At 46.2% G+C, this 17,138-nt stretch overlaps 1 long non-coding RNA gene across 1 annotated transcript in view; it reads right to left on the minus strand.

Annotated features, from left to right (window-relative positions):
- Positions 1 to 4,601: 4,601 nt before the first annotated feature.
- The window catches only part of LOC102377497, a 43,861-nt gene continuing 31,324 nt past the window's right edge, over positions 4,602 to 17,138 (minus strand). Inside the window, exon 3 of the long non-coding RNA XR_324107.2 lies at positions 4,602 to 4,904. This is a non-coding gene — a long non-coding RNA (uncharacterized LOC102377497). The remainder of the gene's footprint in view (positions 4,905 to 17,138) is intronic.

The following is a 17,138-nucleotide window of genomic DNA, read 5'->3' on the forward strand; positions in this document are numbered from 1 at the left end:
AGAGACATCAAGGTTGGGTTGGGTGGTGGCGGCGCCTGCCATACTACTTTCTCTTTAAGACAGTACTCAGGGCTGATGCTCTGTTTGCATACCTCTAGTTATACTCCTGCACAGTGCTACATCCCTATAATTCTGTCTTTCCTCATACATGTGCAACCATCCCTCCATCTATTCTCATATGCTAAATATCCACCTATCTATCTACCCTTCATCTTCTCTCATCTATATTGATCTTGGGTCACTTTCCTCAATGGTCTTAAATTATAGGTTATTCTACCACTCCCATCCCTAATGACTGACATTTTCATGAACTTGAGCATTTAACATTAGTCCCTACCTTAAAACACTTAACAGTCTAGGCAAGTAAGAACTATTACCTCAGTTTTATAGACAGGGGACCCAAAGTGCAACGTTATTAGGTAACTTAACCACTGCCATAGGTGTCTGTAGTACTGCTGCCCCAGGTGTCTATAGTACACCTGGGAGTGGAGCCAAGATCTGAGTACCAATCAGATGCCTTAACCCACCAGAGCCTCCTTTCTCTATAAACAGCAGTTGCTCATTGAGGATGCAGAATATCTTTGGAAGTCTCTGCTTCTCAACGTTTACACCTGGCCAGTTTCTCTTCCCTGCTCTGCAACAGTGTCTCAGTTTTCAAGGTAATTGCTGGTTACCCTGTGACTGCTGAATCTAAGGTGCTGAAGGAGGACACCTTGGTAGATTTACATTCACTTCAGTTATGGAGTTTTTCCATAGAAGCCAAGCGTAGCTAATACTACAAGCACGCATCTCTGCAAGACATTTTGATCTGTTGAAGCATTTGTATGATTCCTTGCTGCCATATAAATGTCTCTAATTGCAAATGACAAAGGAATTAAGCTGAAATTTGCCCCCAAAAAGTAGTCTGAGCAATTGCCTGAATGCCCCATGGCAACAAAACACTGACTTAGCTGAAAAGGAAAATATCGGTCCCTGAGGTTGATCCCACTTGTGTGTCCTGATTCTCGGCATTGTGTTGAAGCATCTGTGGCTGTGTTTAAAATATTGAAAAAGTCTCTGAAAGGTCAATGTGGCTAGAAATGCAGGATTGGGAAAGTATTGCTAATCACAAACATTCAGAAAACATTAAATAGTTCTACCCAGATCATGAGATGTTGAAAAATCATGAGAGGTAAAAAAAAAACAAAAAACAAAAAAATTTCTTTGGGGTTATTTTTAATTGCCTTTCCTTATTTCAACATTTTGGGTAACATTTCCAAACTTTTTCCTGCTTGCTTACAAGGCTGGAGTATTCTTTTTTTAATTAAAGCTGATTTTCTTGCATAATTTCAGAACCTTAGGAGCTGACACACTAAAAAAATACCCCTAATATTCTGATAGTCATACTTGAGAATATTAAGTTTATACAAGATCTAAATCAGTACAAATGTTTCTCCTTTTTTGCTTTTAAAACCCAATGGGTAAAAAGGGTTTGGAGGAATGGGAAACATTTTCACCTGCCAGACTTCTGTCCCATAGGTAATATGATAATTGCAACCCAAGCCTTGCAGAGTGAAAGTGAAACTGAAGGCCTTGTTATACCTTATGCTGAAAGCCGCACAAATGTTAATCAACTTCCTGTTGGTTGGCTCAGTGGAGCAGTCACACAGTAAGGCAAAAAACCTGCTCTGATTGCCCCACACCTGCACAGCTGTTACTTATCACTAAAGGCTTAGTGAGCAAGGACTGGACTAGGAACAGGGCAGGGGTGGGCAGTTATTTGGGCTGGAGAGCCACTTTAGGATTTTTGGTGAGTTGTTGAAGGCTTGAGATAGCGGGGTCGGGGTCGGGAGGTGGTTCTGACCTGGCCCAGCATGGCAGGGGTGGGAGGTAGCAATTGATCCCATCTGAACCTGGGTCCATCTGCTCTGCACCCACTGCTGGGGGCATCAAACAGAGCAGGTAGGTGGATGGAGACCATGGAGACCAGCCAAGGCCCCCCATGGGCACGACATGCTCAGCTGGATGAATAGGATTGGATTATGGGTGACTAAGGAGTGGTGTCCAGGAGCAGGATGGGCAACTGGGGCTGGCACCAGGTCTAGGGCTGGGGCTGGGGCTGGGGCTGGGATTGTGGGATGGTGACAGCATGGGGTCTGGGCCTGGGTCCAGGGCAGAGCCATGATCCGGTCCCTGTACATCCCTGTGACAGGCACCAGTTCTGCTAGCAGGGACATCTGGGGAGCAGACTGTGGCTTTGCCCTGGGCCCTGGCCCTGTGCTGTCACCACCCTGCTATACCCTAGCCTCACAAGCCAGTCCCACTCCCAAACACCACTCCCTGCCCACCTGCAGGCTCATCCTATCTGCCTGGCTGAGTGACCCCTCCCAACAGGGGTCTCCAGGCCAGTCACTATGGAGATCCTGCCCACCCAATCCATCTGGTGCCCCCAGGGATGGGTGTAGGGTAGATGGGCCGAGGTGCCTGGGTAGCAGGGCTGGGTCTGGTGGCAGCTGCAGACATACTGGTAGTGGCAGCCAGACAGAGGGAGCTACCACTGTGGAGGCTGCTGGGAAGCCAAATCCAACAACTGCACCACTCCCACCCCAGCATGTGCCCGGTAACAATGGGACTGGCTGCGTGCACTATGGCCCAGGCTGACCCCTGTGCCTGGGCTGGGTGGGCCTGAAGGACCCACCAAGGGCTGGATAGAATTCTTTGGGGGGCCAGATCCAGCTCAGAGGCCATATTTTGCCCACCATGAGTTAGGCCAAGGATAGTCTTGCTGCTTCCACTGGACAGAACAAGTGCTACAGCCCTGGAGCCTCCTGCCACTGCTTGAACTGGCTCTGTTCCCACTGGGAGCAGACTGAGCCAATCTGAGTGGGGGGAAGGGAGGGCACAACCTCCCTGCGGCTACTGGAACCAGCTTGCTTTGCTCCTTCTGGGAACAGAGCCAGTCCAAGAAATGGTGGAATGGCAGGGAGGCAGTGCATTTCCCACCCCACCCCCCAGCCCCGTGCTTGGACTGGCTCACTTTGCTCCTTCTGGGAGCAGGGCTGCTCTGAGCAGTGGTGAGAGGCACCACAGTCCCAAATGCTCAGGGGCTTCTGCCAGATGTGCCCAGGAGGGTGAGCTGATATGCCCAGACCTGCTGTGCCCCTGTGTCCCCACTCACCCTGAATCAGGAGGGCCTACTGCCTGCTATAGAGAGTGACCACACTTCAATGGAACAGAAGCAACATTAGGCAGACTAGAGATAATCCTGCCCTGGATTCGCATAACATTAAATCCAATAACAAGTGCTTTAAGCCATTTAAAAGGTGTTTATGTGTAGCAAGTCTAGGGATTAAGAGCTCCAGAAGCTGCCTAAAGTTACCATGTAACAAGGCCTTGACTAAGCTGTTTGTCTTTTCTGAGCAGGATGGTAAGGATTGGCATTTGCCTCATTTCCCATCAGAGAATCAGATGGGTTGTTCCAGACCCTGGGCTTTCAAACTCCATGCCCATGTGTAGCTTTATTATGCTATGCTAGAGCCAGGGTACACAGGCTGTCTGTCATGTGGAGCTGGGATCCTAGAAATCCTAGAATTGTTGGTTCCAACATGGCAGTTGAGGTGTGTCTGCACCATGACTTCCATCCTACACTGGCAAGGATGCTACCCAGGCATGCCTCTCCAACCCACTCCTGCTTGCATGTGCCAAACACAGAAATGCAGCAGTGAAGCTACTGTGGGGACATCCATTCATGCTCACTCTCAAGATCAGTCTCTAGCACACTTAGGAATATGTCAAGGCAGCATCATTAGCTTACACATGATTTTGGCACAAATCAGCATGTTATGCTCTGGATTGATGATTGATGCTGGGAGATGGATTGCCCATACCCTTCAGGTCTCAGCTCCATCCTCCATAGCAGGAAGCCTGGAAGCCCTGAGAGCCTCAATTTAAGAATGGGATGCTCAGGTCTCTCAGCTACCCCCAGTTCCCCAGGAACAGCCCAGGTGGTCTGTCATTGCTGGGGAGCCAGGACAGCCAGAGCTTCCAGTTTTGCTCTGAAAAATCAAGTGGAAATTGCTCATAGTTTCTACAATGAACAATTTTGAGAATTCTCTTTCCATGAGAGACTCCACAAATTCCAGTTTTTAACCCAGCTTCAAAAGAAAATGGTCCTGAAATGCCAGACTTTCCCCTGCAATTGAGGTTTTCCCTATAACCAAGCAATGATCATTGCAGCTCACAAGTTTATTTCCCTCCCAATGGAGTAATAAGAAGCTGATTAAAACTAGAAGAGAATGATTTTGAAGGGCCCCAGTTACTGTGTGTGTGACAAGATTGCTCAATGCCATACTCAGAACACTTCTGCTAAATAAATATTACAAAGGAGATAATGAGGAGCTATTTTAACTTAGTGCCAAACTGGATTGAGGTATGAAACTCCTTTTAGAGCTACACATTACTCAGTGCAGTATATAATTGCAACTTCATAAACTATTAGCAATCCACTGATGGGAGATATTCTTCCTAATTTGTCCCAACTAGATCCTGTTATTCCCATCATGTGCCAGCAAATTGCAGACAGTGTTCACTCTTCTCAGCTACACATATTCTCCTTGTGCCCGTGACTGAGGATTCTTGTTTGAGGTGGCTGGGCCTGTCCAGGGAGCTGTCTGTCCCGTCTTCTCTGGGAGACGACTTTTGTCCCTTGTGCAATCTGCTTTAAACTGCTATTCCTTTTCAGAGAAAACTGAAGAATTAGGGTCTCAAGCAGTAAGGAAAATGGTGAGATATATAAGCTCCGTGGGCTGTCAATGATCCTGGCCATCCCAGATGCAACCTACCAGTCTCTTTGTGGAAGTTTCCCAATGCTGCCTTCAGATCCTCTCTTGATTTATACAGGTTGAGTCATGGGCTGCTGCTTGAATCTGCAAAGCCAACAGAGCAACATTTCAGTTCTGCTTTATTCACAGTGGTCCACAAGAGACAGGAAACTCAGCCATCAACACCCATCAACACTCCACAGAACTCTGTTACCATGAGCCACAGCATTCTCATCCTGAGCCCTTTCCTGCAGAGAAAAATCCTACACATTGCTGATTGCTGTGTGTATGGAGAATGCCTAGCAAAATGGGCTATATGTTACATAGCAGCAATAGATTTGGGCATCAGTAGCAGTTAGTTTTATGACTACATTCACTGGTAACTACTACTCATGCCCAAGTCGAAGTGGCCTAGGTCTTCTCCTTAGCAGTGTGATTTTCAGCTGCAGTAAAGATTTTGTTTATTTCAGGAAATTCTTCTGGAGTAGGGGGACAGGTCCCCAAGTGCAAGTGCTCTGGTGTCAGGACATGAACACTCAGCAGCACAGAAGATCTCATGCTTTGGAAAAGCTCTCCATAACCAGAATGGTTTGGTTCTGAACAAATTGCCTAGATAGGCTGTGACATCAATCGCTGGATGTTTCTAAAAAGATCAGGTCAGACAAACATTCACACAGGTTGGTTTGGATAGGGATGTTCCTGTTTTGATCAGAGGGTTGAACTAGATCATTTACTGAGGTCTTTTCCACCCCAACTTTTCTATGAACATTTGCTCTGATATCTTCAACTCCCTTTTGGTTACATTTCGTCCTTATACTTCCATTTTTGGAATGTATCCAGCAGTAAAATTATTTTCTTTAAGCTCCAATTCTTGGAGGCATGTGATCAAGGTACAATTTTAGCTATCTTTAAAAAAGTTAAATTTTAGTCTTATCAGTTGAAAAAAAGCTTGACATGGAAATGCTAAATGTTTCATCATCAGAAATTGGGGGAAAAATACCCTTTAAATTTGTGGGGGGGAGGGGGGTTTAATGGTGGATTTTTAAGTGGTCTCCTGATTTAGGGAGGACAAACTCATGATTTGTGAATATTTGGGTTTGTTAGCTCTGCCATAATAATCCAGGAACAGATCACAGTCAGGAAGCCAAGAGGGAGAGCTGTTGGATAAGTGCTGCAGTTTTTTTATCCAGTTCTGTTAAGAGGAAATTTATACCCCAGGGAATCAGCCCCTAAATGCTGCTCTCACAGAGACATTGAATCACTCAGTTCTTTGGAGCTGGTGGATTTGGATGTTGATGCAACCCACTGGTGCATTTGGAATGAGTCAAAACCCTTTGACAGTGATTCCCTTGGGGGGGAAGGCGGTCGGCTGTGGATTCTCAGCCACACAGTCGGATCACAGCTTGACAAATGGAAATGTCAGGCTGAAGTTTGTTTTGCGGGCTCAGAGTTAAACATGCAGTGATTAGCAGCTCAGGTTGCACAGGCTCCAGAATATACCCCATGGCAGTGCTAGAATGTATCCATTTTCATGCTGGAACAGTGCTAAGGGAAAAAAAATGAATACAGGTATGGAGATAGTGAGCAGAACCCCAAACACAAGGAGAATGGGTTCAGATCAGCACCTGGTTATTTTGAATCCTAAACTGGCCAGGAATGGAAACAGCTTATGTGAACTCTCTCATGCTAGGCCTCCTGTATGCCACTCACACCTGTGCCCAGGGGATGTAAAACACCATCAAGCCAGATTCTGCTCCACCTAATAGGCACCTAGTGGACATAAGCACCTATATATAATCCTATTCCATCCTGCTCAAGGGCTCCTCCTGCTCATTGCTTCTTGTGACTTGTCTTAATACTAAGATGATGAAGCATTACACAAGTAGATGAGTGATGTTTTGTCAGGAACTTGAGCTGGTATACAGTCACAATTAGGCATCTAACTGGTGGACTAAGATCTGGACTCATTAAGTATGCCCGTTGCACTCACTCACACCAAAAGTAGCTTTGTGTACTCTGGTTGCATGAGTGTTACTGTCTGAAGACCCAAACATGGCAGATTCTGGTCTCTAGGGGATATGTGCCTAAGGTACACATGCTGACATGCACATCCATCACTTGAACTTGTTGCAAATTTTCTAACACAATGTATTATTTTGACATAACATGCTGATTTCTTAAAATTAAAGGTTTTTGTGCACCTGTGTCAGTGTGTGACTTTCACTAGTAAAAGTTTCTTAGCGCTAGGACAGAGCATAAGTGGAACTCTTACAATGCTCACATCCATGCCCACATATACAGACAGCATTCCTGCTTCTACAGCCCCTGACATGTTACATTTAACATGTAATTAACAGGCTAATTACCCTTTAAATAGTAATCTGACCACATGGATAAATCACTTTAAGGTGTGGTAATAGAGTGAATGAGCCACAAAGTTATTCCACATGTAATGTAATGTGGAATAGCTTTGTGGCTCATTTGCATCATGCTCAGAGTGCTCCCAGCTGGGTCATGAGTTGCTACAGGGATTTGGGAGTGGGGCTAAAGGGTCTGGGGGCACAGGTGGTGTTCTCTTCGATCCTCCCAGTCTCAGGTTATGGGCTGAGGAGGGAGAGGAGGATCCAGATAGTTAATCAAAGACTGTGGTGCTGGTGTCATCAGGAAGGCTTTGGCTTCCATGACCACAGCCCGCTCTTTGATGAGAGAGGCAGAGAGCTGCTGGGAAGAGATGCCTTCCACCTCTCTCCCCTGGGGAGGAGGCTCTTCTCAGCCAGACTGGCTGACCGGCTCCACCAGACTTTAAACTAAGCCCACCGGGGGACGGGGGACTACCGCCACTGCTGGCCCACTGAGCAACCCTTGCAAAGCCAGCAGGCCAAGGCACTTAAGGGAGCCCACCCCTGCCCCAGCCCTGGTACAATCTGTGGGCAAGGCAAGAGCCCCCAAGGGGACACTTGCCTGCCTGTACACAAATGCCAGGAGCTTGGGGAATAAGCAGGAGGAACTCATCCTCCTGCTTAACACAAATAATTACGATGTCATAAGGATAACAAAGACCTGGTGGGACTCCACCCATGACTGGACCATGGGTATAGATGGCTATACCTTGTACAGGAGAGATCGAGTAGATAAAAGGGGCAGGGGTGTAGCTCTCTATGTTAAGGAAAGCTACGCATCCCTGCAAGCTGATGTTGGCGACCAGGGTGGACGACTGAAGACCCTCTGGGTTAAAATCTGTGGGGAACATGGCACAGGGGACACAACAGTGGGAGTCTACTACAGACCTCCCACCCAAAGTCAAGAGCTTGACCAGGAGTTTGCCTGGGAACTGGCTGAGGCTGCATGCTCCAGGACCATGGTTGTCATGGGTGACTTCAATTACCCAGACATCTTGTGGGAGGATCACTCAGCAAAATCCGAGAGGTCGCAAAGCTTCCTATCGTGTGTTGATGACTCTACCTGACTCAAGTCTATGGGCCAATGAGAGGTAAAGCATTGTTCAACCTGGTACTGGCTACTGGGGATGACATAATCGGCAAGCTAGTGATCGATGGGAAGCTGGGTGACAGCGACCACGAGCTGATCACCTTCACCATCCGCCGAAAAGCTGGCAAGTCAGTCAGCAACACGGAAGTCCTTGACTTCAGGAAAGCCGACTTTTACAAGCTCAGGAGGCTTGTCAGTGAGGCCCTAAAGGACTACAGCCCCAGGAGGAGGGGAGTTCAGGAAGAGTGGTTGCTCCTCAAGGGAGCGATCCTCAATACACAAGCTAATTCTATTCCATCTCGGAGGAAAGGCAGCAAGTGGGCACAACAGCCCCCCTGGCTCTCCAGGGATCTAGCAGACCTCCTGAGGCTAAAAAGAAAGGCGTACAAAGGATGGAGGATGGGATTCACCTCCAAGCAGGAATATTCTGCACTGGTCCGGTCCTGCAGGGAGCAAACCAGGAAAGCCAAGGGGACGTCATTCTCCCCTTGTACTTGGCCTTGGTGAGGCTGCAGCTGTAGTACCGCACCCAGTTTTGGGCTCCAGAATTCAAAAAGGATGTGGAGAAGCTTGAGAGAGTCCAGAGAAGAGCCACGCACATGATCAGAGGTCAGGAAAACAGACCTTACGACAACAGGCTGAGAGTCATTGCCCTCTTTAGCCTGGAAAAGTGCAGGCTCACGGGTGATCTGGTGGCCACCTATAAGTTTATTAGGTGTGACCACCAGTACCTGGGGGAATGTTTGTTCACCAGAGCGCCCCAAGGGATGATGAGGTTAAATGGTTATAAACTACTGCAAGACCATTTCAGGCTGGACATAAGGAAGAATTTCTTTATTGTCCAAGCCCCCAAGGTCTGGAACAGCCTGCCATCGGAGGTGGTTCAAGCACCTACATTGAACACTTCAAGAGTAAATTGGATGCTTATCTTGCTGGGTTCCTATGACCCCAGCTGACTTCCTGCCCTTCGGGTGCAGGGCTGGACTCGATGATCTTCCGAGGTCCCTTCCAGCCCTAATGTCTATGAAATTCATGTCGTCATCTGTGCCAACTGGGCAGCACACACGGTTTTATAGGTCCTGGTACAAGGGTACCTGGTGATTGGGCTGCTGCAGCCAGATCGCAATGTTCTCTTGCCTAGGGATGAGTAAAAACCATGTGTGCTACCCATCTGGGCAGCACAGAGTTTAGACAAGTCCTGGTGCATGGGGAGCCCAGCGCTGGGCTGCAGCAGCCCAGTCCCAGGTTCCTTTTGCCTCCCAGCTGGAGTTTTGACAATCAGCCAGTTATTGACTAGGGCTGGAGAATGGTTTGATTCCCACTTCCCAGCCCCAAATGACAATCAGCTGATTTCATGTTGCTGGTATAGGAGAAGCCTGGGCTCATGATGCCAGGCTCCCCCTGTACCAACAGGTAAGTCACAATCCCAGAGTCATGCATCCTGACAGTCAAGTGTGGCATGGCAGGAGGTACAATTGTTAGGACTGTGAATTAAATCCCATCATGTCTTAGAGAGAATATCTGTCAGGGCCTGCAACACAGGCACTACCTACGTGCAGATACCAGCAGGCCTCTGGACACCCATGGACCCTCCTTCCCTCCCCCCGCCAGGCATGGGCACCACACACCAATCTGCATAGGTTGGAGATGACCTGAAGGATGGACTGTTTTCAGAAAGCAGAGGGGTGCTCATGTGTACTCATGCCTGTATGCAAGTTCTCTGCATTGTCCAGAGTGCATAGAACACGCTCACTTATGCAGCTCAGCCAGCCTGCCAAGGAGTACAGGGACTGGGAATCACTTTCAGAGAGGCCTGTGAATTACTGCAAGTGAGTCTGCCATGGCCTGGCAGCAAGGAATCATCAAAGGGGGAGATCTCTGCCCTAAGCAGGTGGGATTCCCAGAAAAAAAGAACTAGCTAATGTTTGCATCTGGTCTGCTTTAACCATTGAGATATAAGGAATACCTTCCATGTGACCACATAGCCAGTGACTTTAATCAGCTCTTGCTGTCTCTAAAGGGTCAACAGATTCTGAGACTCTTATGGTATCTTCCATTCAGATGGTCATATTCACTACTAATGGGGTGGGCATCTTTCATAAGTGAGAAGAACCAGCAGCCCGGCAATACCTCTGAGTCTCAAGCCTCCTCACCCTCTCCTAGATTAACAGCAATGGATGCTTTGTAATTAGGATTCACCAACTGATGCTGGAAGTGGCTGGGGGAGGAGGAGGGGACTGTGCTCTGGACGCACTTGCTTAATGGTGTTAGCATTTCAGTGGTCACAGCTTGCCAGTCAGCATGATTAAAGATAAGCTAATCCGTGATTATAATCTTTCCATGTAATGAGCAAATTAAAGTGAATGGAGGGAAATTCCTACCTCTTCTTGGGCCTGTCACACAGGAGGATCAATGAGACCCTGGTGCATTGATTTGCTTTTGGGAGAATTCTCCAAGCCACAGGGGCCTGGAAAGCTCTTTGTTTCCAATGACCACTGAGAAAATGCAACCAAAGACAGATGTTAGTGAGAGGGAAAAAATCCATATGCTGGGGAAAGGACAAATGCAAGATCAACCCAGTTTACTGTGACAAACCTAGAGCCTAAGGTTGCGGGAGGGGGGCTTGCCTGTTGTGGGGTTTTTGCCTTCCTCTGTAGTGGGGATGAGACCCTCTACCTGGGACATCTTGAGCATATATTGACAACATTTCATAGAAGCAGGACATTGGCTGCCATGATTCCCTTGCTTTACCTGTGGCAGATTACAGTGTTAGGTCTATGTTGTGTCATGGTTGACAGTAGTCTTATGTAGAGTTTAGATTGTGGTTTGTATGGGATGGTTTGGATAGGGGTAATCCTGCCCCAGGCAGAGAGCTGGACTAGATGAACTCTTGAGGTCCCTTCCAGCTCTACTTCTCTATAACTCTATGATACTCTGGGATGAGACCCTGAGCAAGATGCATAGCTTTTGAATAGGCCTGCCCTGATGAGGGGCTTGTTTTTGGAAAGCCCCAGCACCTGAAGCCAGGAAATTGCATCTGCCTCTCTCTTTCACAGCAAGAAAAATTCACTTCTAGCCCGTTTGGTGGCAAGGACAAGCTAAAATATGTGACCCCAGGGACAGATCCGGGGGGTACAGTCCTCCATTCCTGTTGTACATGGGAAAATGATGGAACCAGGCTGCCTGATCTATCTTCCCAAGCTGGATGGGCAGCCAGCAGCACTTCCTCCATCCTGCCAGCCTGGAAAGAACTGATCTGAACTGCACTTCCCTTTTCAAAATCCTAGATTCACTCTTGTGTAACCCAGATGTCCCCCTAAGACCCAACAAAAGGGAAATGCATAAAAAGAGTCCCATACCTATTGTTTTAAATGTCATTATTTTAGATGATTTTGAAAGCTTGTCAGGAATGACACCTAGACCTTGCACAGAACTTTTCCAAACCTGCTTTATAAAGGAGATCAGTACCATTAGCTTCATGTTACAGGGTGTGTCTACACATGCATTTACGCTGGCTTAAATTTACTGCACAGTAACTTCTTGCGCAGTAACAGGGAATAGGGAAGAGTCTACATGTGCAGGTGTTAAAGCACATTGACACTGTGTGTGTACTGACGTGTTAGTTCCAAGTCAGTCCACAAACTTTTCCTTGCTTGTATAGTGGCATGGGGTCTTAGTTCCAAGTTAGTTTGGAAGTTATTTCCAAGTCAGTCTACAAACAGTGGACTGAGCAGTAAGGCATGCGTATTACTGAGTGTTACTAAAGTGTCACTGAGCAGTAAGGCGTCTACATGTGTTACTGTGGAGTAACTAATTGGGCATAAATTTGATATCTGCATGATGTAGGTAGCAAATTTACACTCAGGTAAATAAGTCACCATATTTACTGTGCAGTATGGGCATTCACATATAGACGTGTGCCCACACTACAAAGTAATTTCAGTTACCGCACAGTAAATGCGCATGTGTAAACGTGCCCACAGATGAGAAAAACTGAGGCACAGAGCACAGTCTGTGGTCACTCAGTCTGCCAGCAGGACGGTCAGTGAGAAAATTTAGGTCTCCTGATGCTGTTGTGTGCTATTCCCTCAGCTTCACTGCCACTGGAAGGGTGTGTGCATTTCAGGGAAGTTAGGTTGGACTATGGGCCTACAACAAGGCCTGAACACTTATGGGTTGCCCCTGCTTTCCTGCTTTGTCTGCCCTCTCCCCATTCAACAGCATTTCAGCTGCCTGCTTTTGCCAAGGGGCACCCGTCCTGCTGGGCACATGGCTCCCAAGTGAATAGGAAATAGGGCTGAGGCAGCTGCTAAGAAGCTAAAGTGCTTTTTTATTCCAAACTTGTCCTGCAGCCATTTATCAGAGCCAAGTACAAAGCAGCTTAACCGCTGTCTCCTTCTGTCCTTGTGAAGGACTAGGGAGAGTGATTACCTTTAAAAGGAAGTGAAAGCGGCAGGCTTTGGTCTGTAGGGATGTGGATTTGGAGTTTGATGTGGCCCGATGTTTGATGTGATACTTTCTCCCCTGCCCCCAATCTCTTTTGCAGATGAAGATAGAGTTTAACCCAGTCATGTAGCCAGAAAATCTGAGAGGGTTTTGAGGGCTGTTAGCACCCAGATGGCTAAGTGGTCTGAGGTGCCATACACAAGTGGATATTCCCCTTCACAAGGGAGTGGTGGTCGCCAGATAGGGGTGAGGGTTTATATCCTGTGCCTGATAGTGCCAGGAGACTACGGGGAGATTCAATAGATACCAGTCTTCAAACACTAAAAAGTTGCTCAAACAAGGATGGCAATCAATAGCATTTTATAACTATGAGGATTACCCAAAAAGTCTGTGGAATCTCCAGCATCAGGAGTTAAGTGCAGGTTAGACAAATACTTGGCTGGATTGATTTAGTTAGGGGTGATCCTTCCTTGAGCAAGACGTTGGACTAGATCACCTCTTGACATCCCTTGGAAACCTTATTTTTTTATGATCCCATGGTTCTGGATACAGATCATTTTGATTTCCAGGGCCTTGAGAAAAAAAATAATAATCTTTTCCGTCCTTTTGCAACATGAACAAAACACCGAAGATGTGTTGAGAATCTTCTGTCCAGGAGAAGTTTAAAAATAGGCACCACCCACATGAAATGATAACAAATGTAATTTTGTTACAGCCTCAAATGTAATTATACTGCAGCTCCAAACTGGACCTGTATATAAACTGGTTCTGTCTCTGTGCCTTCTCTGAGATTGCCAAAAAGTAACAACGTTTATGCTACAACCTCAGTCTTGTGAAATGGAGAGCCATGCTCAGCCTTAAAAACAACCTGGACATTGTTATATAACAGGCGGATAAGGGGGGTGCCAATGTTGTCATGGACAAGACAGTGTACATACAGGAAGCTGAGAAACAACTTTACAACACAGAGTTTTACCAACTTCTGACAGAGGAGTCCATGGAACAATACTAGAAGGAATTAAATAAACTCTTAAAGAAGCCACCTCTGGAAACACAGGAGAAGATTACTGCTTCTACCCCCCGGGAACCCAGGCCAAGGATGCCCCACTGTCTCTGACATTGGCACCACCATGGAGGGAGTTTCTCACTCTCTTGACTGTAACCTATTCCCATATGCCACTGGAGCTGCCAGCTATTGGAAAGACACCATACGTTTCTAAAAGAAACTGTGCTCTGCTGATACGCTTCCAGCAAATCTCATATTAGCTACTGTGGATATCGTGTCTCTGTACACAAATATCCCTCATAAGGAGGCAATCTCTACATGTAAGAACGAACGAACACTGATCTGACGTCAGCTGCTGAATGACACAGAAGCCTCTGGTAGAACACTTCAGCCTCCCTGGACATTTCATCATTGATCTCAGGATTGCTGTTCTCAGGCAAAAATATTTTAAAAACAAGTTTGAGTGGGAAATTGCAGAACAAGTAATCATCCACAAACTGGACTGTGTTAAGTATGGATTAAACAGGGACTATGAATTCTGCCTCATTACTTGGATTAGCTTTTGTGATCCCTTTGTTCCTATAGGTTTACTGCTCATTTGCGTTTCTCTCCTGGCACTGTCCCCTCCCCCCTCTCTCCTATCCCTCCCTCTTTCTAATTTCTCTCTCCTTTTTATATTCTGCTTTCTGCACATCCTTCTTATAGCATCTGATGAAGCGAACTTGTGAAAAACACCTGCTCTACACATGTATTTTATTGAGTTAGTATGTAAAGGTGCATATCTACCCTGCCTTCTTATTATATATACTTCCATAGCAACTAAGACCCCCTGTATGGACCAAGACCCCAAGCCACTATACAAGCAAGGAAAAGTCAATCCCTGTCCCAACTAGCCAACAACTTAAGCAATTGGTAAGAATTATGAATGCCTATGACCATGCTTCTGGTCTTGGTTTTGGGCCTGACTAGCATTTATATGGGAGACCACTGGGTTCCCGGGGGGTAGAAGCAGTAATCTCCTGTGTTTCCAGAGGTGGCTTCTTTAAAAGTTTATTTAATTCCTTGTAGTATTGTGGACCACATATGCTGAATAAATTGAAAGGCTAATTCAAACATTGGCTTTGTAAATTAGGGGGCCATGAGTCTTACTTCATTTGACCCCATTGTTACCACTGAGCCAGAGATGGAAAATTTTTACAAGTTATTGTATTCTTATTTCACTCTTAATCTTTCTAGACCTGTTTGTATTCTACCAGCTCTCTCATAAAGCTGCTGACTAAGGAACTGATTTCCTTTACTGATTTACTTCCTAACAGGTTTTGAAAATTGGGGAAATATGTAGGGACTATGCTGGGACTGTGAACTCTTTGAGGCTAACTCTTGTGTATGTTCTTATCCAAGATTCAGGCCCTATTGTACTAAGTGCCTCATAGTAAAGAAGAGACTGTCTTACTCCCAAAGAGTCCACAGTCCCAGCTTTGGATTTCCCAGAGTCCTTTGACTTCTACCCATCTCTTACACCTTTAGGATTGGCCCACCCCTGAAAATGCTACGTTGTCACCATAGATCCAATAATAAAAAAACCTCAGTGCCTTGGGAATTAAATTCATCTCCATGCAGAGACAGCAAAAACCTAGGTACCACTTCAGGCCAATTAAGCCTACCTCATTTTGTGCATGTACAGTGTCTAGCATAACTGGGTCCTGATCTCAGTAGAGAGCTCTAGGTGCCTGTACATGTGTCGGAAAACTGCTCCAGTGCAATGTAATTACAGCGCATTGGAGCAGACTTGATTAATCGAGTCTGCTGGAGTGTGCTAATTAGCACATTCCAGCCAGCATTTACATCTTGTGTATCAGCATCTCCATGCTTCAAAATGGCAGCAGGGGCACTTTAAAGAGCCCCCACTGCCATTTTGAAGCATGGGGACAGGGATACATGAAATGCTGCAGGCACTTCAATTAGAGCAGCTCTCAGAGCCAATCTAATTAAAGAGACCCACCCCTGGAGCATGTGTAAAAATGCCCCTAGTTGCTATTCTATGTTTAATCCCATTTAAAATCTGGTTTAATGCCCAGAGTTGAACTACTGCAGAAGAGAGAAGTGTGCCCAATTATTATAAAAGAGGTAGAACCAGAGCCATAATTTTGGGGATTCAAATGATGGTGAGATCAAACAAGGGGATTTTACATATCCCTATACCCAATAGCACCTACAAAATTGCATAGTAGTAAAATCCAAATTTGCATTATTTTTTGTCCCAGTCTTGCTCATGCAAATTCCCCTAGCGCTGCTCTAGGACACCTCAGAACAGAAACTGTATCTTACTTAATCTGTTGGGAGCAAGCTACACATTTCCTCAGTTTCCAGAATCTGCTAGAAAGTAAATCAGTAAAGGAAATCAAGTCCTGAGCCAGCAGAGCTCTAAAGCACTCGTTAAGCTTTAATATCCCACTGAAGTCTGAGAGACAAAAGCACATGCTTAAATGCTTTGAGAAACAGGGCTGACTCCAGGCCTCAGTAAAACGCCCTAAATACATTCAATAGCACATTTCATGTAATGGGTGAGATTCTGTTTCTGAAATAAATAACAATTAATTATTAAGAACATCCTATAGCAATCACATAATAGATACAGGTTGATTTAATAGGCAACTTGTTACACTGAGCCAAATACTAACCAATCTTTCCAAATATAGATAGCAGGTAGCTGCTGTTTAATACAAGGTGGAATCTTTATTTGTGACTGATTTATCACATTTTTCTTAGACATGTCACTATGAAATGGACTGAGCAACTGAGAATCTTCCAAAACACCAAAACAGTGAAAAGCTGAAAGGCCGGAATAAGCCTATGGAGGAATGAATTTGATGGGATCTGTCCATTTTGTCTGCCATCCCCATCACACCCACCTTTCTACTGCTTTCTTCCTCCTGCCCAAATTAGAGTTTTCTCTACCTTTTCTCTTTGCTCAGCTTTCCTTCCCCTCCCCCAGCCAGTAGCACTTATCACATAAATGCTTGGTGGGGCAGAATGCTCCAGAGAGACCTGCAGGTTCTATTCCCTGGTCTACCACTGACCTTGAACTATCTACAATGAACCATTGCTGAGTGACTATCTGGTTATCAGGCGAAGGAACCAAGGGTGGCCAGACACAATGCTGTGACTGCATCACTCTCTTGTGTTCTGCTGGCTACAGACATTAGAGTCCCTACACCTTGGTAGCCCAATGACCCTTGGTTTAGAAGGCAGATTGGGCTTGGTCACAGACATACATTCCCAATATGAGCCCTGGTGAGGGGTGCCTGCTGTTTCATAGTTTCATAGTAGCTAGGGTCAGGAAGGACCTGAACAGATTATCTAGCCTGACCCCCTGCCACAGGCAGGGATGAATGCTC

This window comes from Alligator sinensis, unplaced genomic scaffold (assembly GCF_000455745.1).
Source record: "Alligator sinensis unplaced genomic scaffold, ASM45574v1 scaffold561_1, whole genome shotgun sequence".
Taxonomy (NCBI): Eukaryota; Metazoa; Chordata; order Crocodylia; family Alligatoridae; genus Alligator; species Alligator sinensis.